The 27,586-nt window shown below is 50.1% G+C and overlaps 1 protein-coding gene across 3 annotated transcripts in view; it reads left to right on the top strand.

The window, feature by feature from the left end:
• ALPL (alkaline phosphatase, biomineralization associated) overlaps positions 1-27,586 on the top strand; it is an 84,587-nt gene that overhangs the window by 17,173 nt on the left and 39,828 nt on the right. The window contains exon 1 of one of the 3 annotated variants that reach the window (XM_023635569.2): positions 16,747-16,932. The exons of 1 other annotated variant lie outside the window; for it this stretch is intronic. The gene's annotated coding sequence lies outside the window, so the exon portion shown is untranslated. Of the gene's footprint in view, positions 1-16,746; positions 16,933-17,455; positions 17,665-27,586 lie in introns of those variants that run through there. One more of the 3 variants, XM_014737435.3, reaches the window with a different exon arrangement.

The raw sequence follows: 27,586 nt of genomic DNA, 5'->3' as shown, positions 1-27,586 counted from the left end.
CTGTATGCCTTTTATTTCCTTTTCTTGCCTAATTGCTCAGGCTAGAGCTAGTACAATGTTGAAGAGAAGTGGTGAGAGCAGACATCCTTGTCTTGTTCTTGATCTTAGGGAGAAAGCATCACCAGTATGAGGTTAGCTGTGGGTTTTCACGGACGCCCTTTATCAGGTGGAGGAAAGTTTCCTCCTCTACCTAGTTTGTTGTGTGTTTTTATCATGAAAGGTTGTTGGATCTTTTCAACTGCTTTTTTTTTTTTTTTTGCATCAATTGGGATGACCATGTGGTTTTGCTCCCTCATTATATTAATAAGGTATATCACATTGATTGATTTTATGTTAAACCAACCTTGCATTGCTGGGTTAGGTCCCACGTGGTCATGTTGTACTTGGTTTGCTGGTATTTTTTTGAGGATTTTGGCATGTATTTGCATAAGGGATACTGCTCTATAGTTTTCTTTCCTTGTAATGTCTTTGTCTGCCTTTGGTGTCAGGGCAATACTGGCCTCATACAACAAGTTGAGAAGTGTTCCTTTCTCCTCTATTTTTTGGAAGAGTTTCGGAAGGCCTCGTGTTAATTCTTCCTTAAACAGTTGATATAATCCATCACTAAAGCCATCTAGTCCTGGCCATTTCTTTGTTGGAAATTTTTTGACTACTGACTCAAACTCTTTGCTTGTTATACATTTGTTAAGATTTTCTTTTTCTTTTTGATTCTGTTTTGACAGTTTGTGTCTTTCTAGGAATTTGTCCATTTCATCTACATTCTCAAATTTGTTGGCATACAATTGTTCATAGTCTTCTCCTATAACCCTTTTTATTTCTAGAAGGTTGATAGTAATTTCTCCACTTTCATTTCTGATTTTAGTAAGTTGAGTCTTCTCTCTTTTTTCCTGGTCAGTCTGGCTAAAGTTTTGTCAATCTTTTGACCAAAAGGTTGATCTTTTCAAAAAACCAACTTTTGTTTTCATTGATCTCTAGTTATTCTCTTCTCTATTTCATTTATCTCCACTCTATGATCTTGATTCATTCCTTCCTCATGCTTGCTTTGGGGTTAGCTTGCTTCTCAGTTTCTAGTTCTTTATGGTGGAATGTTAGGTGAGTGATTGGAGATATTTTTTCTTTTTTTTTCCAAAGATTAACACCTGAGCTAACATCTGCGCCAATCTTTTGGGTTTTTTTCTTCTTCTTCTTCTGCCCAAAACCCCCTAGTACATAGTTGTATATTCTAGTTGTAGGTCCTTCTGGCTCTGCTCTGTGGGACGCCGCCTCAGCATGGCCTGATGAGTGGTGCCACGTCTGTGCCCAGGATCCAAACCCATGAAACCCTGGGCCGCCGAAGTGGAGAGTGTGAACTCAACCACTCAGTCATGGGGCCGGCCCCTTTTTTCTTTCTTAATGTAGGGATTTACAGCTATAAATTTCCCTCTGAGCACTGCTTTCACTGAATCTCCTCGTTTCTTTTTATAGCCAAGTAACATTCCATTAGAGGATATAGCACATTTCAGTTTTTTAAAATTTTTTTCAGGTTGAGATTTTGTCTTTAAAAGTTGTTTGTTCATGTCCTTTCTACTGTTTTTTTAAACCACGTTTTATTCACCATTCCTCAGGTGATGGACGTTTGTGTTGTTTCCACTTTTAGGCTATCTGAATATGTGGCCATGAACATTTTTGTACAAAGTTTTGTGCAGATATGTTTTCCATTCTCCTGAGTATATACCTAGGAGCAAATCGGCGGGGCACATGGTAACTCTGTGGTTCACCTTTGACATCCAAGAATTTAACATTGATACAATAACATTATCTAACGTAGACATATTCAGATTTCCCCAATTGTACCAATAATGCCCTTTATAGCTGTTTTTCAAACGGAGGCAAAATTTCCATATGGTGAAGTTCACGGATCTTAGGTGTCCATTTCCATGAGTTCCGATAAACACATACACCTGTGTTACCACCGGCCCAAACAGGATACAGAACATTTGCATCGCCCCTGAAAGTTCCTCTTTCGAGCCATCGCCGCACCTCCCTCCATGTCTATGATTATTATTATGGTAATGGTAGCTCAGGGATGGTCATAAAGGACTAACATTTATCTCAACTTAAGAATTTGCAAAACACGGTCCCTTCACTTTTTTAACTTGGAAGCGGACTGGGGAAGGGAGGAGGTGGTGAGCAGGGGAACAAAATAGACCCTGCTCTCATCCTAGTTCTACCGCCTGTTAGCTGTGTGCTACGAGCAGGTTACCGAACAACTCTGAGTCTCAGTTTTATCAAATGTAAACTGAGTCATTCGTGAAGTTAGTTATAACAATATATCTAAAGCACCTGGCACCGGTGGGCACCTATCAAACATTAATTCCCTCCTCATTCCCTCCCCTCCTTATTGGATTCTCAAAACAATCTTCATTCAATCATTTATTCACTCAATGAAAACTTACTGAACATCTACTGTGTGTCAGGTGCTAAGCTCTGGGGAAACAATGTGAATTAAAATAGCCGTTGTCCTTGCCTGCATGAAGGTTATAGTCAAGAATGGTGTTACAGTCAAGATGGGCATTAAGCAAATAACCATACTAGAGTAAGGTTAAGAAGAAGTACCCAGTGCTCTGAGAGGATATAATGAGGGCTGCTGACCAGGGAGGGCATCTGGGAGGAGGTGACCCTTTAGCTGAGAACTGAGTAAAGAAGACAGGATGAGTCAAGGCTTTTAGGGATTGGAGGAGGGCTTTCCAGGTAGAAGAGACAGGATATGCAAATGTCCTGTGGCAGGAGTGAGCATGGTACACTCAAGGAACCAAAGGCAGGCCTGGGTAGCTATAGCAAGGGGCCATATGTCGCTAAAGGTGGTGAGGGCCAGACTTTGCAAGGCTCAGGGAGTCATAGTTAAAAATCTGGTCTTGAGCACAAGAGCAAGGAGGAGCCGTGCACGGCTTTTCAGCAGAGGTGGGGGCAGAGCATGATACGATCAGATTTGCCCCTAGAAGAGAGAGCAGTATCATATCTTGAGAGCACAGGGAGGCCTTGCAGTCATCCTGCTGGGGAACTGGTTGCCTGGAGCAGGATGGTGGTCACGGGGATGGAGGGGAGTGGTCAGAATTTAGAAATATTTCGGGATTTATCAGGTAAAACAAACAGGACTTAGAGACGGTCTGGACATAAGGAGAGAGAGACGAGGAGGACTCTGGTGTGAGCCGTGAATCAAAGACAGCACCAGTGAGACAGACACTCCCAGAGGGGCAGGACTGAGGGGTGGGGGGGACCTTTTGGAATTGAAGGAGCCGAGGTTCTGCGAGGTAAAGGGACTGGGTCTGGCCAGACAGCTGGATGAGGTGGGGAGGGACGCTGCTCCGAACACCTGCTGCTCCCGAGGAAACTTCCAGCTGGGGGGTGTGTGTGTGTGTGGTGGGGAGTGGGGGTGGAAAGTGGAGGTGGGGGTGGAAATGTTCCATTGCTTAAGATCTGGGAGCATTCTTGTCTGGGCATTCTGCAAATAACTTCGCACCTCGTGTGGGAGACAGAGCCAGTGAGAACGAAGCCAAGAAGCTGCTTCCTGAGAACACAGAAATATCCTGGGCAGCAGCCACGTTGCTCACGGCACACATGCCTGGCACACAGTAGGTGCTCAGACCCTCTGCGGAGGCTGGCCCAGCAGCTGAAGGTTGCAGGCCATGGGGGTCATGCTGTACCCACTCACTCTCATCTGCCTCCTGGCTGCCTCAGATTCAGTCATCAAATTAGGAATGGTGACCCCTTCCTTTGCTGGGAAAACTCAGGTGCTGGGACAAAAAGGAAGGGAAAGATGAACTTTTTAAATACCTACTATGTGCCAGGGACAGTGTTAAGCCTTTACACCTATTGTGAGGACTTAATCACTAGACTGACTTGAAAAGTAAATGAATTCCCATTTGAGGTTCAGAGAGGGGAGTACTTTTGCTCAAGAGCACACAGCTAGCAAGTGGCAGGGGTGAGAGTCCAACTCGACCATCCAGCTCTTCAGCCTGAGCCCTTTCCACTCCAGGCAAGATAGGAACTTGGCATTGGAACAAAGAGGTCAAAGTTGATTCTGAATTCCCCAGAGTTCAGGAATTGAAAAGTGAAACCGAGTCAGCCCTGATGGCCTAGCGGCTAAAGTTCAGCATGCTCCGCTTCGGCAGCTCAGGTTCGGTTCCTGGGAGCAGAACCACACCACCCGTCTGTCAGTAGCCATGCTGTGGCAGCAGCCCACATAGAAGAACCAGAACAACTTACAACTATACACAACTATGTACTGGGGCTTGGGGAGTGGGAAGGGAAGAAAAAAGGAGGAAGATTGGTAGATGTTAGGTTAGGGCAAATCTTCCCCCACCAAAAAAAAAAAGAAAAAATGAAATTGATGCTGATATAATTACCAAAGTTGAATTTCAATTTCCAAAGCTCCTCCCCCTTCCTGGGGGGTGGAGGGGTGAGGATAAAATTGCTAAACTGGGAAAATAATTACATCCCATTCAAACACTTGGCAATTTGCCCCAAAAGAAATTAACAATGAATGCTGAAAATGGAGAAAAGCAAATGTTGGCTGCGGGTTGAGAAATGGCTACAAATTATTGTTCTTTTAGAATTACAGATATGAACAGGCCAATTCATGGATTGTATTGGGGCGTTGTTCTCCCAGAGTAGAGATCCGCCTCATCAGGCTCTCCAGGGCCCTCTGGGTCACATTAGGGTGAGGCAAGTGGGGCATTTTCAGCCTAGTCCCACTCTGCTTGTCAGATCCCAGGACCCAGCAGCAGCTCAAGACAGTGAAGTCCGCCCCTCACTCTTATCCACAGGCCCCCCGACCCCTCACCAAGTTAGAGGTCCTAGGGAGGAGATGGCCTCTGGGTGGGCCTGTCACAGCCCTGGGAGGCCTCCGTGGCACCCAGGGCACCCAACATGCAGGAAGTATTTACTGAGCACCCCATATATGGAAGACGTTCTGCTATGTGCTTTGCTGGTAACAAAGGACACGGCCCCACCTTTCTTCCCCAGGGAGCTCACAGCTTCATAGGACCCAGACTAGGAAACCGGGGTGGTACCCAGACGTGGTCTTAAAGAACTTCAAATCACACATTGAGAAGGCTTTCCTTGTTCAATTTTATTTCAACCTATCTGGACCAATATATCTTCAGCACCCCTCCACCGCTTGCTAAAAGGCTTTGGCAGGCAATGGATTCGAGGTAAAATTCGCAGATGCTGTGTCACAGTTACCTTCTATTTATGGCAAATGAGATTGGTTTTCCATTGACAATAGTGATTTAAATTTAAAATAAATCTATTAGAGTTAAAAAAAGAAAAAGTGCATCCACTAGGAAAGCATACCAACCAGTAATAGTACGGATAGTGACGCACGGACATGTCAACAACCACCTAGACGGGACCAGGAGGAACACGCTGTCCCCACCCCGTGCCACAGACGTGAAACTGTCCTATGGAATCCCCGTTCCAGCTCGTTCCCAAATACCCTAGAGAGCAGAGGATTTCCTTTTCCTTCATCAACTGGCTGGGGATAAAGGAGCAACGAACAACCTCGGTATTGTTTTCGGCAGGACAGTTTTCCTCACTCCCACCCTTCCCCCTGGGGAAAAATTAAGATAAACAAAACCATTTGGACTCACTTAACATTGGGTGAGTCCAGCGTTGTTTTGCAACTAAGGTTTTAACATATTTTAAGGGACAGTGATAAGAAAACAGACAAAGCCTTCCACCCAGAGAGAAAGAGAGAAGTGGTGCCTTGGGGCCACCAGTACCTACGCTAGGGACCCGACTCCCGGCCCCAGGGTCTGCTTTAGGCCTTTAGATGCCTGAGCACTGTGGTGCCCCTTACCAACTTCTTCCCACATAATTCAAAACACAGGCATCCCTTGGAGATACCGCAGACTTGGTTCCAGACAGCTGCAATAAAGCAAACATCGCAATAAAACGATTCACATGAAATTTTTGGTTTCCCAGTGCATATAAAAGTTATGTTCACACTATACTGTAGTCTATTAAGTGTGCAATAGCATTATGTTTTAAAAAAAAACAATGTATATACTGTAATTAAAATTACTTTATTGCTAAAAAATGCAACCCGTATCTGAGCTTTTAGCGGGTCGTAATCTTTTTGCTGGTGGAGGGTCTTGTAAGACATGCAGTATCTGAGAAGTGCAATAAAATGAGGGATGCTTGTATAAATAACATTAAATCACGAACACAAACCTAACAGATACGCTAAAATTAAACCTAGTTTATACCTCTGTATTTGAAGTTTACAGATTGCAAAATTCTGGCTAAGATGGTAGAAATGAACTTTTGTTCTTGGCTTTTGTTGTGATTTGGGGCGATTCTTTTACTTTCCTGTTCTCCTGGGCACGATTTTTAGCCTAACCACTGGTTGCCAAGGGAGGGTGGGGGTAGGGTGGGAGAGTGACACTGCCCAGCCCAGGAATGTTGACATGTCACCATCAGAGTCACCCTGTGCTGTCACTCTGACATCAGCCTTTTAGCCAGTCGATCAGGAACCTGCCCCGTCTCCCTGGCATCAGCTGGATTCTCAGCAAGAAAGTGTCAGAGTTTACTCCACATAGACTGTCTGCCTTGAGGACAGGGAGTGATCAGGAAAGACAGGTGTAAAAAATGGCCTGAGCACAAGCAATATAATAATCTAGTATCTATTTTCATAATACACGGTAGCAATGAGACAGCTCATTCTTACTCTGTCCGAGTAGGGCCGGGCCTGAGACCATGCCTTTCCAATCTTGTCATTTCACAAATAAGAAAATAACATTTCAGTGTTATCGGCGGCTCCCGCAAGGGAGGGACTAGTGCGCGTGTAATTTAATTATGGACAGGTCCTAGCACACAGTAGGTGTTCAAAAAAAAATCTTCATTGGGGGGCCAGCCTGGTGGTACAGCAATTAAATTTGCATGTTCCACTTTGGTGGCCTGGGGTTCGCTGGTTCAGATCCCGGGTACGGACCTATGCATTGCTTATCAAGCCATGCTGTGGCAGGTGTCCCACATATAAAGTTGAGGAAGATGGGCACGGATGTTAGCTCAGGGCCAATTTTCCTTAGCAAAAAGAGGAGGATTGGTGGCAGATGTTAGCTCAGGGCTAATCTTCCTCAAAAAAAATTTTTTTTCATTGAATCTGAATAAATCTTCATTGAAGATTTGCTGGAGGAGAGAAAAGGGTGGAAGCAGGTCTCTCTGAGCTTCTTAGGCATGATGGGCAAGTGGTGGGGGAGGAAGAGAGCCAGGTGGGTGCATCTGAGGCAGACTCTGACCTGCTTCCCTGCCAGTGAACAGTCGCCTGGTCCATAAGCAGCTTCTGTATCTAAGTAAGTGCAAAGCACCAGGATTGGTGCTTGGAGGAAATATTTCCCTGAAAGTCGTACTCTGGTCCTGTTTTGATGTGCCATGACCAGCCTGGCTCTGACAGCTGGAGAAGGCCCCCCTGCTCTGGGGACCCTCCCCTGCTGCCCTCAGGAGATGCCCACGCTCTGGGTTTGGCATCCATAATGATCATTTCTACAGGCCATCATGGGCAAGTTGCTTCCTGCCCCTCCCTCCTGGGGGAGGTCAGGTGACACTGGAACAAGGAGGGTATTGTGGCGTGAACCAGCATCCCAAACGTCCTTAAACGGATGAGGTTCTGGTGCACACTCCTGGCACGCACCTGCAAGTGTACCCATGGGCCTTAAGGAGGAGAACTAAGACGGCGGGGTGGTTGTGTTTTCTCTCCCTGAAGAAACAGAGACGTTGGATTATTTGTGGCTCATTTTAGGGAGAAATAATGAAGTGAATTTTCCTGGGTAGGGCATATTCGGTAAGACAAACAAAAATTTGGGTCAGGGGCTGGCTGTCAGGAAATTCCAGGGATTTCCACGGGTCACTGGTACTGGAAGTGGGAATTGGAAAGTCAGAGGCTGGATCTAGTCGCTCACTGTCTTGGGCTGCAGGTCACTCTTATCTCAGTTGTCTCTGAGTAACGGTTCCCTTCTCCTCTCTCCCAGCTGGCGTGCTGGACTTCCTCAGATTCCACGTGGCTTCTCATGGCCCCAGGCATCCAGCGGAATCTGACCTTTCATCCCTCTCGGTCAACAATGCCTTCCTTTCAGAGTTTCTGAGTTCAGATTCTGATTGTGGAGTCAAGGGATTGGCTGAACCCGATCTAACTATCTGTGTTCAGAGGGATGCGGGTGTGTGAAGGAGGCGTCCCGTGATGGCTACTTGGAGCACAGGTCCTATGGGTGGTGCTTCCTCCCGGGACGAGGGCAGATGCAAGGAGACCTTCTAAGTCAGCGTGGTGGAGTGGGGATGACAGCGCGTCCTCTCAGTCTGAGAACCAAGGAGTAAAAGAGGTTTGTGACAGAAGGAAGTGAATGATGGAATCTCACCATATGGGCGTCCCGTTCCATTCACAGGCCTGTCCACCCTTCTCTACGAGCCGCCACGTTGGCACTGCACGACCCCGCCCCCACCCATAGTTGATTGGACCAGGCGTGGACATGTGACCCAGCTGGGCCAATCCGATTCTCTCTCCCGGGCTCTGGAGCTGCCACGCCTTAATGCTCTTGCTAGGGGAGCTGTCGGAGGCCAGGTCCTGCTGCAAAGACTGGGAAAAGGAGAGAGGAGTGAAGCGGGAGCAGAGAGAAGAAACACAAGATGGTCTGGATTGGTGACCGATCAGATCCCTACTTCCAGTCTCTTCTGGAGCCCTGGCTGCCTCCCTGCCCTTGGCTGTCATGGACAAACCTTGTAGTAAATTTCTCTTTTCCGTTGGTCCAGCAGGAGTGGTTTTCCGTTCCCTGCAGCTAGAATCCTCGTTAATACAGATATCTAATAACATCATAATAGTAATAGCTGAGATTTATAGAATGCTTATTGTGTGCCATGTACTCTTCCAAGGGGTTTATCTGGATTCTGTTATTTAAACCTCTCGACAACTCTACGTGGTATGCATTGTTATTCCCATTTCACAGCTGAAGAAGCTGAGGCACAGATAGGCTCGCTTGCTCAGGGTCACACAGCTAGTGAAGCCAGATGTGAAGCCAGGCAGTCTGACTTCAGAGTGTGGGCCACTGGCCTTTCCTATAGCCTTTTTAGATGAGATTACTGGGAGGTGGGGGCTCAGGCCGTCTCAGCCCACCAATCGCGTGTTCGCTCCAGTCCTGCAGTCGGCGGCTGCCCTCTGCCCGCCCTTCTGCCCTGACCACCCCCACCCACGGAGCTGGAGGGAGAGTCTAGAGTCCCTTGGTTTCCATGACACTGCACTTGGGGGTGGTAAACATTAAACTCACTGGTCTTCCTTCCTCTGAGTGCCCAGAGACCTCTGGAACCGTGTAGGAGGAAGCTGGAAAGGGGACAGGATTGCCCTGGAGGTTCAACACATGGTCATTGTCGCCTTCCAGAAACGCTTGCTGGGCACTTCCTAAGGAGCAGCAGCGCATCTCTTTCCCGCAAGGAGACGGAGGCACCACCGTCAGAGGCCTGGGCTGGGAATCGCGTGCCGGCTGCCTGCTGTGGAAGTGATCTCCAAGCCTCTGATTCATCCTGTGTAGAATGGGGATCATGATGTACCCATCCCCCCGGCGGAGAAATGAGATAATGTATCCAGAGGGCTTAGAAACCTGGATGGGGTAGGGAAGATGTTTACGTGTTACAGGAGAAAAGCAGGGACTCTTAAGAAGTGTATCCTGTGATCCCATTCTTTCAGAGTTTTTGTTTTGTTTTAACATCTGGAAAGATAAATATCGAGCTATTAAATGGGATATTTCTGTGTGATGAGATTACAGGGTGTTTTAATTTGCTTTTTCTTTTTGCATTTAGACTGTCTAGCATGAGCATAGATGATTTATATGTTTAAAAACATATCGTACTTTATACATATAAAATACTTGTTTAAATATTTACTTCAAAGTGCTTTGGCAAGTATAAAGCCCATAAATGCAAGGCTGTGTGTATTTGCCTAAGTCCTAAAGCTGCAATGTGGGGGATATTTGTCAGTTGCCTCCCCAGCGCACACTCCCCTCTTTTCCTTTTGGGGCATATTGGGTGGATTGGAGCCTATCCCATCTCCACACGTGGGCCTGGGTTGGCCTAAATAAGTCATTGTGGTGGCTGGATTAGGGAGCCAATGACGGAGGTTGGGTCCCCCAGACTTAATTCCAAGACTCGTGCTTGTTTGGGGAAGTTGACTTCCACTTTTTTGATATATTAAAGGTGACTCCCACATGTCACCTGGGAACTTTCACCTGGGTGAGAATGGGGCCAAGATGGAGGAAGAGGAGCTGAGAAATGGAAAGAGAAAAACCAGGTCCTGATTACATCACTGAGCCACTGGAAAAATCTCTTGAATGTAGCCTTTTCTGTTTCATGAGCCAATAAATTTATTTTATTTTCGAAACCAGTTTGAGAAGCTGCATTTCCTGTTCCTTACAACCTCCTAACTAATAAAGGAACTGGGAGCCGAAGTGGGATGTTGTGAGTGACAGACCCTACAATGCAGAACTCGTGGGGCTGAGGAGGCAGTCGGAGCACAGGTGGCTTCAAGGCTCCTGGCGGGGAAGCTGGCAATTCTAAAATAGCTGATGGGGAAGGGGTTGGTTAGTCGGTTGAATCTTGGAATTCAAACCAGGTGCCCACAATCCTGCTCTTTTAGGAGACGTGCGGGAAAATTTCAGGATTTTGGAATGGTTGTTAATTTCTTGTCGTCATTAGTAAATTCCTACAAGAAAGAGACATGATTCCTTTGACATAGGCCTATTTGAAAGGAAAGATGGAAGAACTGGGATTTTGTTGAGAGGCCCTTTATACCTAAGAGGTGCAATTCAAGTTGATGGTGAGTTCAGGATTCCAGCCAAAAGGCTGAATTCTCTACTCCAAGCTATATTTAGTATATTTAGGCCAGGAGGTGGGAGACTTAGCAGGAGATCAAACTGAAGACCCCTCAGGTTCCTCCCAAGCACATCCCATTAAGCATTTTTTTCTCTTTTTTGAGGAGGATTAGCCCTGAGCTAACTACCACCAGTCCTCCTCTTTTTTTGCTGAGGAAGCCTGGCCCTGAGCTAACAGCCGTACCCATCTTCCTCTACTTTATATGTGGGATGCCTGCCACAGCATGGCGTGCCAAGTGGTGCCATGTCCGCACCTGGGATCCAAACCGGCGAACCCCGGGCCGCCGAGAAGCGGAACGTGCGAACTTAACTGCTGCGCCACCAGGCTGGCCTCTCCATTAAGCATTCTTCATCTGACAAAGACACCTAACTCCTGGACTCACACTTCTGCTGGGATGCAGACTGTGGACCAGAGGCCAATTAGTGGCACCTCTGCCCCCCTGCTACGGCTTTGACACGCTAATGTAGAGGCCATCCATTAAACCAAGGGCAGGGAGATGTACTGAGCCCAAAGCCAGTTGTCAAGAGATAGATACCCCAGGTCATGTTCTGGACACAAAAATGTGGCAAGGTCTTCATGTATTGACTAGAAGCAAATAAATCAGACACCTACTAAGCCTTTAAGAATATAGCTAAAATAATCCCCAATCTGGCCAATATCAGCCTGTCATTGCCCAAGCCCTAAAGCATCCTCAGGTCCTTGAACTTGCATCTAACAGGAAGTGGGATGCTAAAGTGGTGCAGCCCCTCGGGGGACCATCACCAAGGCCTATCTCAGGTGTGTCCGTTGAAGACAGAGAGATGGATGGACAGGCTGATGCACAGGAAGGAGGATGGAGGAACCTACAGGAAGATTTTATCAGAGATGACGAAAGCCCTGTGTGTGTAGGTGGGGTGGGAGGAGATCTTCTCTCCACCATCCTGGGTAGAGCCAAGCTCTTTCTCTACTTCTTAGGAATGGCTTCTTTCCTGCCTCCATTCTGGAAATGCCACTGGACTGCTAAGGCTGGGCCTGCCCGAATCCGCTCTGGCCTCTGGAATCCAGCCCCCAGCACACAGCCTTGACCCTTCCTCTTGGCCTACAGCCTTCTCCAGGGCTAAGAATAGGAAGCAACATGCCCTTTCTTGGAGCTTGGAGGCTGCTCACAAGTCTCTTTAGAAATAGAGGACAAAATGGGGACATTGTTCCCCGGACAATAGAGTTTACTCACAGAGGGGGCTCCCCAGTTCTTTTTGAGGAGGGTTTCCTTTAAGGGCAGCTGGGACTGGAGGACACTCTCTAGGCCAGAGGCTGGCCAGTTTTTAGGGCACTGAGCACAGGGCTGACTGCTGGGAGAGGCCTGGGACTGAGGATGGAGCTGTGGGTGTGAAGGGGGGGAACACTCGGGTTAGCACTGCCTGACAGAGAGGGCTGAGACAGAGGAGGTGAGGGCTGGAGCACGGGCTAGTTTCAAACGGGGATTAGGACAGGGTTTGGGGCAGGATTAGAGAGATAAACCTAAGACTGGGGCTGAAGCCAGGCCTGGGATGAGGCTTGGGGGTTACCGCTGGTCCTGGGAGGGCATGTCGCACACTGCTCAAAAGCCCAGGCATTTGACACAGGCAGCCTGGGCTCTTCCTCGACTACCTGGGTGGTCTCAGGCGGGCTCTCTCTCACCTTCGATCTTTGCTCCAATTTCATCTTCTCTCTCCTGAACACCCTATTCAATGCCACAATCTGCCCCCCTCGGCACTTCTGTTCCCCTTATATCTTCTCTAGCTCTTTATCCACTCCGTTATAATCTTCTAACTTACTATGCAATTTGAGTGTTTTTTTTTTTTTAAAGATTTTATTATTTCCTTTTTCTCCCCAACACCCCCGGTACATAGTTGTATATTCTTCGTTGTGGATTCTTCTAGTTGTGGTATGTGGGACGCTGCCTCAGCGCGGTTTGATGAGCAGTGCCATGTCCACGCCCAGGATTCGAACCAACGAAACACTGGGCCGCCTGCAGCGGAGCGCGCGAACTTAACCACTCGGCCACAGGGCCAGCCCCACAATTTGAGTGTTTTAACAGCGATTGTTTATTATCTGTGTTCCCTAACTAGAATTTCAGCTCCGTGAGGACAGAAATCTTTTTTTCATGTGTGTTCCCAGTTTCTAGAACAGTGCCTGGCACAGAGAAATATTTGTTGAATGAATAAAGTTGTCTAGCCTCTCTGAGCTGAGAGTGTCCTCCTTTGATATGTGAGGATGACAGGAATAATGCAGGGAGGAGCAAATGAGATCTCGCCCGTAAAGGGCTTTGCGCCAGCCTGGCGGGCGCTTCCGCAAATGGCAGCCCGTATGTGCCTCACTTTCCTCATCTGTAAAGAAGGAATAAAAGTTCCTACTCTGTAGAGTTGTGAAGCTTAGATGGGTTAATGTGTACAAAGTACTTAGACCAAGGCCTCACACGAACTCAGTGTCCAATAATGCTGGGCAGCATCATTATTGGCTTAATGACGTTGCCTCTGCTTTCTTAGTCTCTTCCATCTCATGCCTTTTGGTTTATTGTTTTCTTTTATTTATTTATTTATTATTATTATTTTTTAAAGACTTAATTTTTTTCCTTTTTCTCCCCAAAGCCCCCTGGTACATAGTTATATATTCTTCGTTGTGGGTCCTTCTAGTTGTGGCATGTGGGACGCTGCCTCAGCGTGGTTTGATGAGCAGTGCCATGTCTGTGCCCAGGATTCGAACCAACGAAACACTGGGCCACCTGCAGCGGAGCACGCGAACTTAACCCCTCGGCCACGGGGCCAGCCCCTCATTGTTTTCTTGAATTGAAGGAGAGGCTGGAAATGGCTCTGGGAGTCAAATGGCCGAAGCTTTGGTTATGCTTGTGCTCAAAATAAAATGATCCCTGAAATCCAAGGGCCAAAACAGACAAAGGGATTCCAGACCCTCCTCTTGAAATATCCACCTAGATTTCAGGCGGTCTTTCCCCCAGCCCTGCGTTGGAATGACTCCTCGCTGTCCCCCACAAACAGGCTTTAGAGTTTTGTTCTTCTCGCCGACCCTTCTCCTTTATCGCTCCCCACTGAGGACCTGACCCCTCTGTGCTCTCCATGTCAGCATTTCTCGCTGCAGGAGGATCCCCAGGAGTCAGTGCAAATGAGGATTAAAACTCTCGGGCTCTTGGCCTTCTCACCTCTAACTCGGCTTTTAATGCTGGGTGAACTTTAGGCCTGGTTCAAGACAGGCAACTCATGGATGCACTTAATAAATAAAGAATGAAAGAATGAGTAGAAAAAGCCCCAGCTCTGACCGTGACCTTTAGACAACTGATGTCTCTGGCCTTTGGTTTCCTCGTTTCTCATGGGGATTATAAATGCCTGCCCCATCCACCTTGAGTTGTAAGACTCAAATGAGATCATCAGTTCTTACAGCAAAGATAGCTTGGAGGTCGAGCAGTCCAATTTGCTTATTTTGTCAACAAGGAACGAAGCCCCAGAGATAAGATCTGTATAGACACAGAGAAACCTAATGTATTGAACTGCTTTCTATCAGCTGAGTGGTTCTGGTATCCTGAATCTGGGCTGGATTTAGAGATTGTCCAGTCCAACCAGCCAGAGGGAATCAGAGCCTTTGCGGGGAAAGCGACTTGCTCAGCTCACTCAGAACGCCAGGGCAGAGCTGGAAGGCAGAGCTCCTAGTTCCTGGTCCAGCCTCCTTCCTGCTGCGTGGACAGTACCAGGAGGGGTGGCATCCAGGGAGCGGGGGAGGCAAGGGGTGCTGGGTGCCCCCCGCCTCAGTTGAATTCTCCCTGGGGGACAGAACCTAGGGGCAGAGTAGGCGGGGTGAGGGAGGAAGGTGGCAGGGCTGGCCAGGCAGCAGTCCCTTTTGCTAATAAACAACACCTGGACTCTCAAGGTGGGAGGGTACTGGGAGAAAATCACTAGACACAGCGGACCATGCTGGCCATGTGGCGCAACCAGAGGTGCCGAGCCCCCATAGCTTCGCGGAGGTCAGAAATCAGGGGCAGGTGCTGGGGGCCATGATAGGCGGGATGTGTTTCCCCAGCTCCCTGTTGGCTCAGCCTCCCAGCCTCTGCCCAGGCTGCAGCAGGCGGACTTTCCAGGCCTGAGCATTTGTCCCCAGCTCACGGATGAAGACATCATTTCCAGGCTCGCTGTATCCCTAAACACTTCCTTGGAGTCTGAGCCATTACAGAGCCTCTCCCAGGTTTTGTGCTCAGTCCCGGATGCTTTCACCTACAATTTCTTATGCAAAAGTGTTGTGTTTCTTAAATTTCATTCATTTATCGCCTCCATGATTTTTGCCATAATAACTAACCTATTAAATATATAAATAAATAATATTTACTCCATGTTTTGGTTCACTTTTTTAAAAGATTTTATTTTTCCAGTACATAGTTGTATATATATTTTTTTAGTTGTGGGTCCTTCTAGTTGTGGCATGTGGGATGCCACCTCAGCATGGCTCAGTGAGCAGTGCCATGTCCACGCCCAGGACCCGAACCAGGGAAACGCTGGGCAGCCGAAGTGGAAAGGGCGAACTTAACCACTCAGTCACTGCGCCGGCCCCTGGTTCACTTTTTGAAAACATAAGCTTATGTCAAAAAGGAAACTTTATATCACTCCTGTAAATAAACAGCATCAATTGCTAAAAATACAAGAAGAAAAAATAAATAAAAAGATGTTCTTGGTTTCTGGTGCCAGATCCTAGTTCTGGTTTCAATCCCACTGACAAGTCACAAGCGTGCTCTCTCTGGGCCTCTGTTTTCTTCTCTGTAAAATGGGTTTATTCAGACAATGTATGCAAGATGCGTGGCCCTGAGCTGGCACAGAGTAGGTAAGGGAGAGAATTCTGGGCTACTGTTGGTTCTGCCGGTGTGGACACCTTCTCCCCTCTGCTGTGGACTCAACACCCTCCCGTCCCTCTTCCCTACTCCATTTATCTAGAATTTTCGAGTTTTCTGTGCACGTTTCAACCACTGTCTTATATGACTGCGGCATGCATCACCTGGTAAGGGAAGCCAGGGGAGATGGTGTCTGCCTGTTAAGAAGCAGGAGTGTCCGCTTGGATTGAGTGGCTTGCCCAAGGACACCAGGGTGGGTGGAGACTTGAACTCGGCGCTGTCTGACTTCACTCCTGGGACATGTGGGCTCCCTCCTGGATCACCCCAGCAGGCATGTCCTGGGGCTCTGGCTGGGACACAGTCAGCAGGAACCCTGGCTGGCCCCTTCCCTCTCTTAAGAGAAAAGAGGAAACAGACCCTGTCTAGGGAAGTCCCCCCTCCTGAAGCCACCACCGCTCTGAGGTCTCCCTCTGCTTCCTCTGGCCCTAGCCAAAGGCACAGCTAAGGGCAGGGAAGAGAGGAAGAGGCTAGCGGTCTGGTCTGGAGTGAGAAGGAGAGAGAGAGCGCAGGGAGAGTCAGAGACACAGGTGGACAGAGACAGAGAGAGGACACGTGGACGGAGATGGATAGAGACAGAGAGACTCAACAAAAGACACAGAGACAGACCCACAGAGAGGGGCAGATGAGACACAGGGCGCGAGAAAGACACCCACAAACAGACACAGAACGAAGTTGGAGCCAAAGATAAAGACAATTAAAAGGAGGCGCACAGAGACAGGAATCAGAGCCCGCGCTTGCAGAGGGGTTCGGAGGGTGGGGGGCGCCGGGGCGGCCGGGAGGCGGAAAGAGCCTGAGAGCGCGGGTGCGGCGGGACGCGCAGGGAGCAGCGCCCCGGCGGCCCCAACCCCGCGCGGGGCCCGAGCGGAGCCGGGGTGGGCGCACGGCTTGCCGGCAGGGGGCGCCCAGGCCGCGCAGCCAGACCTGCCGGGGCCCGGGCAGGGGCCGGGGCCGGGGGCGGGGCGGGGGCGGGGGAGGGCTACCCCCGCCGCGCTCGGGCCCCGCGGCCGCCTTTATAAGCCCGCGGGGGAGGTGGCCCCGGCAGCATCGCGCTCCCGCCACTCCGCGCCCTCGGCCCCAGTGCACCGACCCCACGTCAGTTGTGCCAGGACAGACCCTCGCCCACGAACTCCGTGCAGGTAAGGACCCGATGCTGCCCCCCGGCTTCCCGGGACTCCCCGAGACTTGGTCGATCCCCGGCTCCTCCCACATCCTCCCCTCGCCCAGGGGTGGCGGCGAGGTTGGATATAAACGGCAGGCAGGGACCTCCGCGCCCCCACACCGCCCACTGCAGCCCATTCAGGACTTTCAGCCACCTGTCCCGCTCCCGTACTCGCGCGCATCCGAGGCTCCTGGCGGGGGCGCTGGGCCGGGCTGGAGGTTGGAAGTTGTGCCCGCCAAGCGCGCGAGTTAAGGGGACCGCGCTCGGGACCGCCGCTGCAGCCCTGGGGTCTCCACCTCCGGGGCGGCTGCCTGGGACCACCACCCTCGGTCTAGACACCTCCCCCCGGTGCCCCGTGACTGAGCAGCCCCTATGGTATCCCCTTGATCGGAGATCAAGAGACCCGGGCTGCCTACTCCAGCTCCCTGCCTGGTGCCTTCTCATGCCTCCAACCTAGTAGCCAATAGAACTTTCCAGAGCCGCCGCGGGAGGAGGCTGGTCTGTCCGGGTGGAGTCTGAAGTAGTTTGGGCCACGACTGGGAGGAGTAGAGGGAGCAAGGCGCTCACGTCCGGGAGGCACGGTGGGGAGGAGAAAGGGGACACCCGGCGTCTCCTTGGGGACGGAGGGGACGGGCACAGCAGCCATGGGGCTAAGCTCTGGAGTCCCCGAAGCCGTGAGTGCCTGCGACCCACCTCTGGGCGCGAGCAGGTGAGGTGGGCTGCCCAGGGATGGTTCCCGTGCCCGGTCTTGATAAGAACGGGTTAAAGACATGTTCACAATGCTGGGGCGGGAAGCTGAGGACTCCATCCTCCCCCCGCATTGTCCTTTCTGACCCTTTTCCAACACATAATGGGGTTGGGGGAGGGGGCCTTTACAAAGGCCTCTGGGTGGAGGGCGAAAGCCCTGGAGGTCAAAAGAGGGGGCGATTCCCGGCGCAGAAGGGCCTTTGGGCCCTGGGAAAACCCCGGACTCTGCAGGTGGGCGGGGCTTGCCAGGAGGCGGGGCCGGCTCCCGCTCCAGTGAAGAAGACAGCCGCCTTGTATTGCGTGTCAACTCTGTTGCCCCGCCTGCTCCAACATTTCACGTGCGTCGTTTCGTTCACAAGTGGGGAAACTGAGGCCTAAAGAAGTTAAGCAAGTAGTGGGACCAGGATTTGAACGCAGACTCTAAACCCTACAACCTCAGATCCTGCTTCCACTCTCCTGCCCAAGAGATGGGGGCTGAGCCTTGATTTCTCCTTGCGGCCCTGCCTGCCAAACCCTCCTACTTGTCTTCTCCAAATCTTTTCCCCTTCTCAACTGTGTTGTCCACACCCCACCCACTCCACTCCCTGCCCATCTTGTCCCTCTGCCTCCTCTTTTCTTCTTGAACTCCATGTCTCACCCCAAGTGGAGGAGGGCCCTGGACACAGCTTCCCGACTGCCCAGGCCCTGGAGTGAGACAGGCTGGGGTGTCTGTGTCGGTGGCCCCACCTGTAAAATGGAGAGTGTGCCACTCTCGTAAGACTGTTGTCTGGAGTGAAACTGAATTGAGGCCAGAACAAAAATGCTGTCTTCATTCAACAAATATTTGTGAAGCTTTGTGCCAAACCTTGTTCTAGGTGCTGGGAACGCAGCAGTAGGTTAAACAGATGAAAGTCCTCTTCGTGGAGTGGACCTTCGGACATTTGCAGAACAGAATTTTTTAGGCTCTGAAGTTGGCATTTTAGAATTAGAATCAAGCAATTCGCAAGGAAGGAGATTAAAATGCCGTCACGCAAGTAAAATCGATCGGCCAACATTTGTTCCTTCCCAATAGAGGAGGCAATGTAGCTGTGTGACCTGGGATGAGTTCTGTCCCCTGTTTCCTGCCCTGACTCAGTCTCCTACTTTAAGCTGAGGAGATCAATGAATGATACCTATTGGGAGGGGGGGTCTAGATATAATTAATACCTGCAAGATGTTTGGCCAGTGCCTATGCTTGAGAAAACATCGGCTATAATCAGCTCTAAGCTCAGCAGAAAAATGCAACGCTGAGACTGGGCATAGCGTTATGTCACTGCCCCAAACCCTGGAAACCCGTCGCCCAGTTTCGCCTAGGCTCTGCCCGTTCCCTGACGGGCTGTGCTGTCTGGTGGCATGGTGCCCTCCTTGCCCACACTCAGATGCCACCTCCTACCATCCTAGACACAGCCTTGGTCAGGAGCCTGGAGTTCTGTGCTGGGAACAGGTTTGGGGCCGCTGTCTCCCAGTACCTCCTGCCCTCTGCCCGTCCTTCTGCCTCACTGTGTCCCAGCTTGGATATGGGGTGAAACCAGACTCAAGCCCTGCCTGTCCCCTGGCTTACATACCTGACGTTCCCTTCACGCTAGATGCAATCCTCATGTTACATATGAAGAATACCGTCTTGGAGAAGCCGCTTGCCCAAGGACACACAGATGCTCCCGAGGAGCTTGGGCTAGAGCCCAGGTGTCTAGAATTCCAGGTCTGGTGCTCCCGTGTTGTACGAATCTCTGAGGATGAGCCCTCTTCATCCAGGGGTGGGATCCAGCGGCATAGCCCAGAGTTCTCACCTTGAAATGGGTCCAACGCAAGTTATAAATACAAAACCCAGAGCTGGAAGAGAACATCGCAGGGAGGGTGAACAAGCTGGGCTGAGGACCAGCGCTCAGAAATCTCTGCGTGGCCACAGGAATGCTGACTCAGCCTCCCAGCCATTGCCGGCAGGCTGGAGCTAGGCTGTGCGGTATGATTTTTTTTTTTTCCTTCGAGAGATGGCCTCACTTTTAGAGGGCAGCTGGGGGCAGTAGATTGCAGGTTTATTCCCAGCACCACTGTGTGGCCCTGAGCAAGTCACTTTCCCTCTCTGAGCCTCAGATGAGGAAATCGTCTATAATGCGGGTATAATAATATGTACTTTGCAGAGTTGCTATGAGGGGCAAAATCGTAAGTGGTTTTTCACCGTTGCGCTGAACCAGTGTTGGTGATTGTTATTGAGAAGTTAATATGCCCTGGGAGGCGGTTTCAGCAGTATTTTCCTGCACCACTACTAAGCCCATGAGGGCCCGAGGGAAGGCCCTGTGTGGGTTACAAAGGCCTAGACAGCAGAGAAAATACTGGCTTTGGGGTTGGCATCTTGGGTTCCAATTCCTAGCTGTGTGACCTGAGGCAAGTCACTTTGCCTCTCTGATTGTTGGGTTCATAGTCGGCCCTCGACAACTTTTCTATGATGCTCAGTGTCCAAAGAACATTCAAGAATATTCTCTATATTTTTCCACCTCCCCATACCACTCCCCAACATTTCATAATTGCTCCCAGAAAAACTTCATGCTTAAAGTTTTCCATGCGGAAATTCTCAACCTCACTGTGGCATGAAATCAATTGTTTGCATTTAATTTGACTTCTTAAATTAAGGGGTAAAATTTGAGATGAGGGTGTTGGGGGTGGGGGGTGAGGAAAACGAAGTTAAACCAGATGTGTTTTTGTTTAACTGTCGGGTGGTGGTTAAACTACTTGGGTATTACCATCCTTCTTCCAGTAACCAGGAGTCAGGTTTCACTAAAAATTGTAGTGTTCCTTCCTGGCAAGTGTGGACTTGCCCTCCCCGTTATTATTATTACTATTTTATATGCATCTGAGGCCACAAAGTCCCGGCCGAGAGGAGACCTCATAAAGGCCTAGAATTTCAGGGCTGGAAGGCGTTTAGAGGCTTGCCCTGTCAACTGGCTGCTTTGCAGACCAGGGAGACAGAGGCCCAGAGAGGGGAAGGGGCTCGCCCAGCGTCACTCAGCTGCTTAGGGCAGAGTTGGACTACGAATTCAGTCTCCTGGCTCTAAGCTCTGTGACCTTTCCAGAAGTAACCACTGTCTTGAATGTGGTGTGTATCATTTCCATAGTAATCCTTAGTATATCTATTTTTTGTAAAGAAAGAATTGTTCAACGGAGGGTGCAGACAGTGTGGGTTGGTAGAAAAAGATCTTCAACTCAGGAGAGCAGAGTTTAGGTCCTTGAGTTGTTGATACACTACCTGTGTGACCTTGGGCAAGTCACTTCCCCTCTCTGAGCTTCAGTTTTTTTTATCTGTAAGGCAAGATGCCCCAGGAGCAGGGGCGGGGGGTGAGACTTCCCTAAGGCTTGAGTGGGTCTAATTCAGTGACTTGGTTCTCATGTATTTATGGCCTAGCTTATGGCAGGTCAGTCACCAACGGCCCTCCTAAGGTGGCGGGAGTGGTGGATTGTTGACTCCGGCAGTGATTTCAAAACTTTCATTTAGTTGTTTGTGTTGTTAAACCAGGAGATTTCATCTTACTTGTCCTAAAAGATCAGAAGATGTGGCCACGCTCATGTCAGACGTCACTAGTCGACACTGCTCTTTCTCCTTCTACACGTCAGCTTCCTTCTCTATGCGCTCCCTCAGGCAGCCATCGTCAAGCAGTTAGAGTTGGCACACAACGCTGAAGGACATCTCAGAACCGTGTCAGATTTAGTCATGGTCTCGGGGGGTGGAAAAGGGACAGGCCCAGGGTGGCACCCGGTCGGTGTCACCATGCTCCTCAGTCTTTTTTTCCTTGTCTGGGAAAGCAGGAGAAACCCCGAGCTAGACTGTGCCAGAACTCACCTCTGGTGGCGGCTGGGGACCTTCCATGGGGCACACAGCTGTGCCCGGGTTCAGTCCTCAAGGGCGGCACTGGTCACAACCCAGGCTTCAAATAAGAGTGAAAAGTAAGAGGCTGGTTTCAGATGGTCCTGGAGAATTAGGCGCACCCCTTCCCCTATTCTTTAACAGTATCAAGAGTAATAGTAAGTAGTAATAAGAGTTCTCAACAGCCACTGAATATTTATTATGCACCGGGCCGCTCTAGTAAATGTTTTATGTACATCCACACATTTACTCCTTGTAACAGCCCGTTTTTCCAGTGAGGGAAGCGACTCGGAGGTGAAGTGATACACCTGAGTTCCCGCAGGTGGGGAACCTGAGGAGACACTGAGACTCGAATTCGCGTCTGTGCAGCCCTGAAGCCTGCTCCCCTCCCGGCTCAGGGGGGCACTGCCAGACTCTGCACTTGCTCCTCCTCAGCTCCCCCTCGTCATCTCGCATGGGTGACTGGGACGCTCCTTTCCCTGCGGGGAGCGCTCCCAAGTGCACATGGGAGGAGCACGGTGAATGCCTCCCATCTTTGCAGCTTAGGCGATTGCACCTGGGATCCCGCAGCAAGGGGGTGGGAATCCTGCCCCGGGAGTTCCACATCCCCAGGTCTGGCTGAGCAGATGGACGGCCAGGGGAGCCTGGGCGGGAGATGGGAACTCCGTAGTGTTGCAGCGGAGGTGGGGTTGGGTTTGCTCCCGTCCCGGATGGACATTCCTTAGTCATGTTTCCATCAGCCCCATGTCCTGGATGAGTCACTTTAAAACTCCTAACCTCACTTTCCAGGCTCCTATCATACTTTCCAGTTTTTAAAGCCATTTCTTCCTCATGAACTCACTGAATCTTTTTAACAGTCCGATGAAGTATTATCTTCATTTGCAAAAGGGGAAACTGAGGCTGAAGTGAAAGCGATGGTAAAACCAGCCCTCACGCTCAGGTCAGGATCCCCAGCTCACGGTCTTCCCCCAAACTCGTCCCCAAGGAGCTCACATCTTTGCCTTTGCACCTGCTGTGCCCTCCGTGCCCGTGTTACCACTTGGTATCTTTGCTGCTCTTCTGGATCTTGCTGGGAAATCTTGAGCTGTTGTCATCTGATCATCCCGTGGCGTCTGGCTCTGGGCGTGAGTCCCTGGAGGGCAGGACGCCCATCTGATTCATTTGTGAGTTCCGGTGTTTAACAGGGTGCCTGCATTCGGCACGAGTTTAATGTCCTTGAGTTAGTGAAAGGCTGTCACACCTGGTGGGGTTTCCATAGCCCAGCTGGGCTTGGTTCCCCTGGGAAAACCTGTGAAGGCTGTCCTCCTGGGTTTGACACCTGGGCCACCCTGGGCTGAGCCCAGCTGCCCTTCCCGGATCTCCACTCGTGTCTGCATCTCTCCATCGATGACACCAGCTCATAAATGGTTAGTGATTGGCAGCATGCCAAACCAGTGTCCCTATTGGTGGCTCAGGCCCCTAGTCAGGTATGGGTTCCCCAGTGTCATACCTCTGACCAGTCTTTTTGTCCATTTTGTTCACAGATGTACCGTCAGTGCCAAACAACCTAATTTCTTTAATACTAATAGTAACAACTGTCATTTGCTGAATCTATATATACCATGCTTCCTGGGACACAGTATGCATTTAATACATATTTGGTGAGTGAATGAATACTTGCACATTGCATCCTGAGGCTGAGCCCAGATGGAAGTTTCCAGGAAGTGAAACCAAACTGTCACCTCACCCCTGCCTGGGGCAGCCCTAACATATGTCAGCTCCCTAATTCCCTGGCACTCCCCACGGCTGACAGCAACAGGCACTAGCACCCCTCCAGGTGGGGAAGGTCCATGACAGCTCAGAGGAAGGTGCTGCTGTGATCTATAGTACACAGAGGCAGAAGCGAGGCTCAGCGTGGTTAGGTAACTTGCCCAGGGTCACACAGCTGGTGGGTGGTGGAGCTGGGATTTGAACCTGCAGTCTGGCGTCTGTCTCCTCTGCCACCCAGTCTGCTGTTTTGGGGATGTCTGGTCCAGAGATCCGGGCTTGGCTCCGAACAACCTTAATTTGTTTTGTGATAATAGTCAGAGTTGTCATTGCCTGAATCCCTGTGTATGGCCTGCTCGGAAAATAGCTCACATGTGCTCATTTGGGCCTCTTAGCCTCCCCACAGGGTAGCACTCCAAGCCCTATTTTCTCAGGTGAAGAACAGAATCGCAGGGAAGAGAAGGGACTTGCCTAAGGTCACACAGCTATAAATGGTTAAGCCAGATTTTGAACCTGGGCAGCCTGGCTCCAGAATGTGGGCCCGTAATCACTTCATAAATATTAGATAAATCTCTGCAGGCCAGATGTGTAAACTCTTGAACCTGACGGGTTCGTCAAGAGCCAGACTCGGGGAGGGGATGCAAGGCAGGATAGACTAGGTGACGCTCCCTGGCGCCCTGGGCTGAGGAGTGCAGAGTCTCTGTCTCCTGTGTGTGATTCCTGGGGGAAGGAAGGGGTGGGGGTAGGGGTCGCGGCGGGGCAGTCTGGGTGTCTCCAGGACCAGGGTCAGGGCGAGGCCAGAGCAGTTAGCCTGGCTGAAGCTACTGCTAACTCAGAAACCTCAGCGGGGCCTTGGCCCCAGCCTCAGTGCAGGGCTCTGGCCTCGGTCCTGACCCTCCTGGGTTTCCATCTCAGGCTTCCAAAGTCTCCCTGGGATGGGAGATCTCAGAGCACTGGCTTGTGTGATGTTTGCTTTGAAAGCTCTTCCTTCAACACCCAAATTCCTGGGCTGGCCCGCCTGCACCACTTCCCCCTTTCAAAGTGGATCCTTTCCTCTTGGGTAGCTACGTGATTTGAATAATCAAGTGTTTCCCTGCTGGGCCCTGGCCAGGCAGAGCTTAGCTGTGCAAAGCCTCCAGCAGGGTATCTGAGGCAGGCCTGCCAACTTCCTCATCCAATCCCGGAGGGGGAAATACAGGAAAACGCCTGTCCTGTTGGCTTTGCCAGGCCAGGCCCCAGACAACCCCTGCGACAGGCAGTGCTGGCGTTGGGCTTTCTCGCTTCATGGCCTGGAGTGGCTCCTGGTGGGGGAAATTTCAGGAAATTCCTGTTTCAGGAAACTCCTGCTGGAGTGGCCTTTCTCATCAGCTCGGCTGCTTGGCACCTGTCAGGGCGGAGAAGGGAGGGAGCAGAGTCAGGAAGAGGGAAAGATGGGTGCAGGAGAACATTCATTCATTCATTCAACAAACATTGTCTCAGCCCACCTGCCTGCTAGGCCCAGGGCTGGGTGGTGGAATTTACAGATGAATCTGGTATAGTTTTTACCTTCAAAGAGCATCCAGTCTGTGGGGAGATGGTCGTGTAAACGGACCCACACAGAGTCCCAGGTGGTGTCAGGATGAAGGAAAGCACAAGAGTCGTGGGACCCCAGGAGCCACTTAACCAAGCCTCGGGCAGAATGACCACAAAGCATTTCTGGAGGAGGTGGGTTCATTCTTTTTCTGTCTCCAATAAATACTCAATGGGCATCTTCTAGAGGCAGGCGTGGCCCCAGGTGCTGGAGATTCAGCAGTGAGCAACACAGAGTCCTTCTTCAGGAGCCCTCTGTCTTGAAAGAGACAGACCATAAAGCAATTAAGTTAATGCCAGCCAGTGATGAGCGCTGTGAAGAAAGTGAGCAGGGTTGTGAAGCAGCCAGGGCCTGGGGTGCGGTGGGGGCTTCTTCCCCCGCCCCGTGGGCAGGGGAGGACTCAGAGGAGGTGGCCCTTGTTCTGAGGAATGAGAAGTGAGCCAAGCAAAGGCCTGGGAGAGCAGTGTTCCAGGCAGGGGAACAGCCAGTGTGAAAACCCTGAGGGAAGAGAGCAGGGCACAGAAGGGCTGAGCGGTGAGGGGCTGGGGCCGGGAGATAATGTCAGAAAGGTGGGCAGGACCTGGGCCTTGCAGACATCCACCCTGCTCTGGAAGAATGAGCAGGGGCCTGCCGGGAGAAGTAAGGGGTTAGCTGGCCTTCCGTTGGGTGGACGGCCCCTTAAAAACAGTTTGAGCAGGAATGGCCTTTGGGGCCTGCCTCTCTAGCCCTCTGCAGGTACAGATGGGGTGGCCGAGGCCCAGAGAGGGAAAGCGTCTCTCCCACGATCACAAAGGGAGGCAGGGGGACTGGATCAAGGTCCCCTAGCCACCAATCTGTTTCTCTCTGATTTGTCCACACAGCCCCTCTGAATTAAGGCGGACATTTATTAGGCACTTACTGTTTGTCAATAAAGTTACATACACGCCAAGTTTGACAGGAGGAAGGGGAGGCTCAGAGAGATCCTGGGGCCCGGGTAGGGGTCATTCAGACCTGGATTCCATATGATCCACCCTGGCCAAGTGACTGAACCTGAATTTACTCGTGAAATGGGGATGGTAGTGGTTTCCAGGTCATAAGACTTTTGAGGATTCAATGAGAAGGACACATGTTGAGAATGGCAGAATGCGAATATTGACTGAGCATTTTTGTTTTCGTTTAAGTTATCTTATGAACCCTGGGATCTTTCATTGGCTTAATCATGATCCTTGTTTCCAGCACTCTCTTTGGTCCATATGGCCCTCTTGTCTATTTTATTACTCAAAATAAAATTAAAACACCCATGAACCGTCATCCAATGCCAGGACTAGAATATTGAGAGTAATTTACATCTTCTCTGGGCTCCTCCATTCCTCTCCACCCTCCACCCTTCGTGTGGGGTAACCACTGTCCTGAGTCTTGGGGTTCTCATTCCTTTGCCTTTTTTGATGATTATTTTTTAATTGTGATTTTGATTAACGTTTTTTATTAGTATTATCACATATAAATGTATTTGTCATATATATCTCTGGAGTTTCTCATTCACTTTGCCTTTTTTTGATTAGTATTTAAAATCATATATAGGGGTTTTATTTATTTATTTATTTTTTTTTTTTTGACAGTTTAAAAAAACACGTTTATTTCTATGGTTCTGGAAGCTGGGAAGGCCAAGATGAGGGTAGCAGCCAGTTCAGTTCCTGGTGAGGACTTGCTTTGTGACTTGCCACCTTCCTGTCTTCTCATGTGGCAGAGAGAGAGAGAGAGCTCTGGAGCCTCGTGTTCTTATAGGGGCCCTAATCCCGTCCTGCCAGTCCTACCCTCATGAACTTGCAAAGACCCGTCTCCAAATACCATCACGGTGGGCGTTAGGCTTCAACCTGTTGGAGGGACGCAATGCAGTCTAGCGTGTCTTCTGCTTTCCTGTCTCTTGCCTGAGGTGACTGAGCGTTGGTGGGGGAAGTCTGAGCTAATAGGTGTTTCCAGGCTCTTGTGGGCTTTCCGCTGGCCCTTTCTGCACCTAATTCTGTTTCTCGACACTCGGTCAAGTTTCCTGCAGTGGTCATTCCAAATTTCATTCCACTCTCTCCTTTATCGTCTTAGCATCCCTCTCACACTCACAGGCAACCTTTATTCTTAATTTACTGAGATAGCACAGGCTGGGGAACAGGGGCCCCCCAGTGCCCTTTCTCTCTGTCTCAGGGAGAGGCGGCGCTCTTTGCTAAGGCAAACTCCTCCATCTCCTCTCTGATTACTCTTCTGCCATATATAGGGGTTTTATATATACATATTTAACTGTATGAAAGGGTCTCAGTCTTTCCATATCTTCTGGGACCTGCGTTTTTCACTCAACCTTATATTGCTGAGATTCATCCATATTGTTACATGTAACTGTAATTCTTTTTTTTCTTTTTTAAAGATTTTTTTTTTTTTCCTTTTTCTCCCCAAAGCCCCCCAGTACACAGTTGTATATTCTTCACCGCGGGTCATTCTAGTTGTAGCATGTGGGACGCTGCCCCAGCGTGGTCCCATGAGCAGTGCCATGTCCACGCCCAGGACTCGAACCAACAAAACGCTGGGCCGCCTGCGCGGAGCACGCGAACTCAACCACTCTGCCACGGGGCCAGCCCCTGTAATTCTTTTTTTATTACTGTATAATATTCCACTGGGCAACTGCTCCACAATTTTTACTTATTAAATTTCCTGTTAATGGCATTTGGG

The sequence above is a fragment of the Equus caballus genome, chromosome 2, assembly GCF_041296265.1.
Source record: "Equus caballus isolate H_3958 breed thoroughbred chromosome 2, TB-T2T, whole genome shotgun sequence".
Taxonomy (NCBI): domain Eukaryota; kingdom Metazoa; phylum Chordata; class Mammalia; order Perissodactyla; family Equidae; genus Equus; species Equus caballus.
Note: the sequence above shows the minus strand (reverse complement) of the source record. Positions and strands in the feature narration are given on the sequence as shown.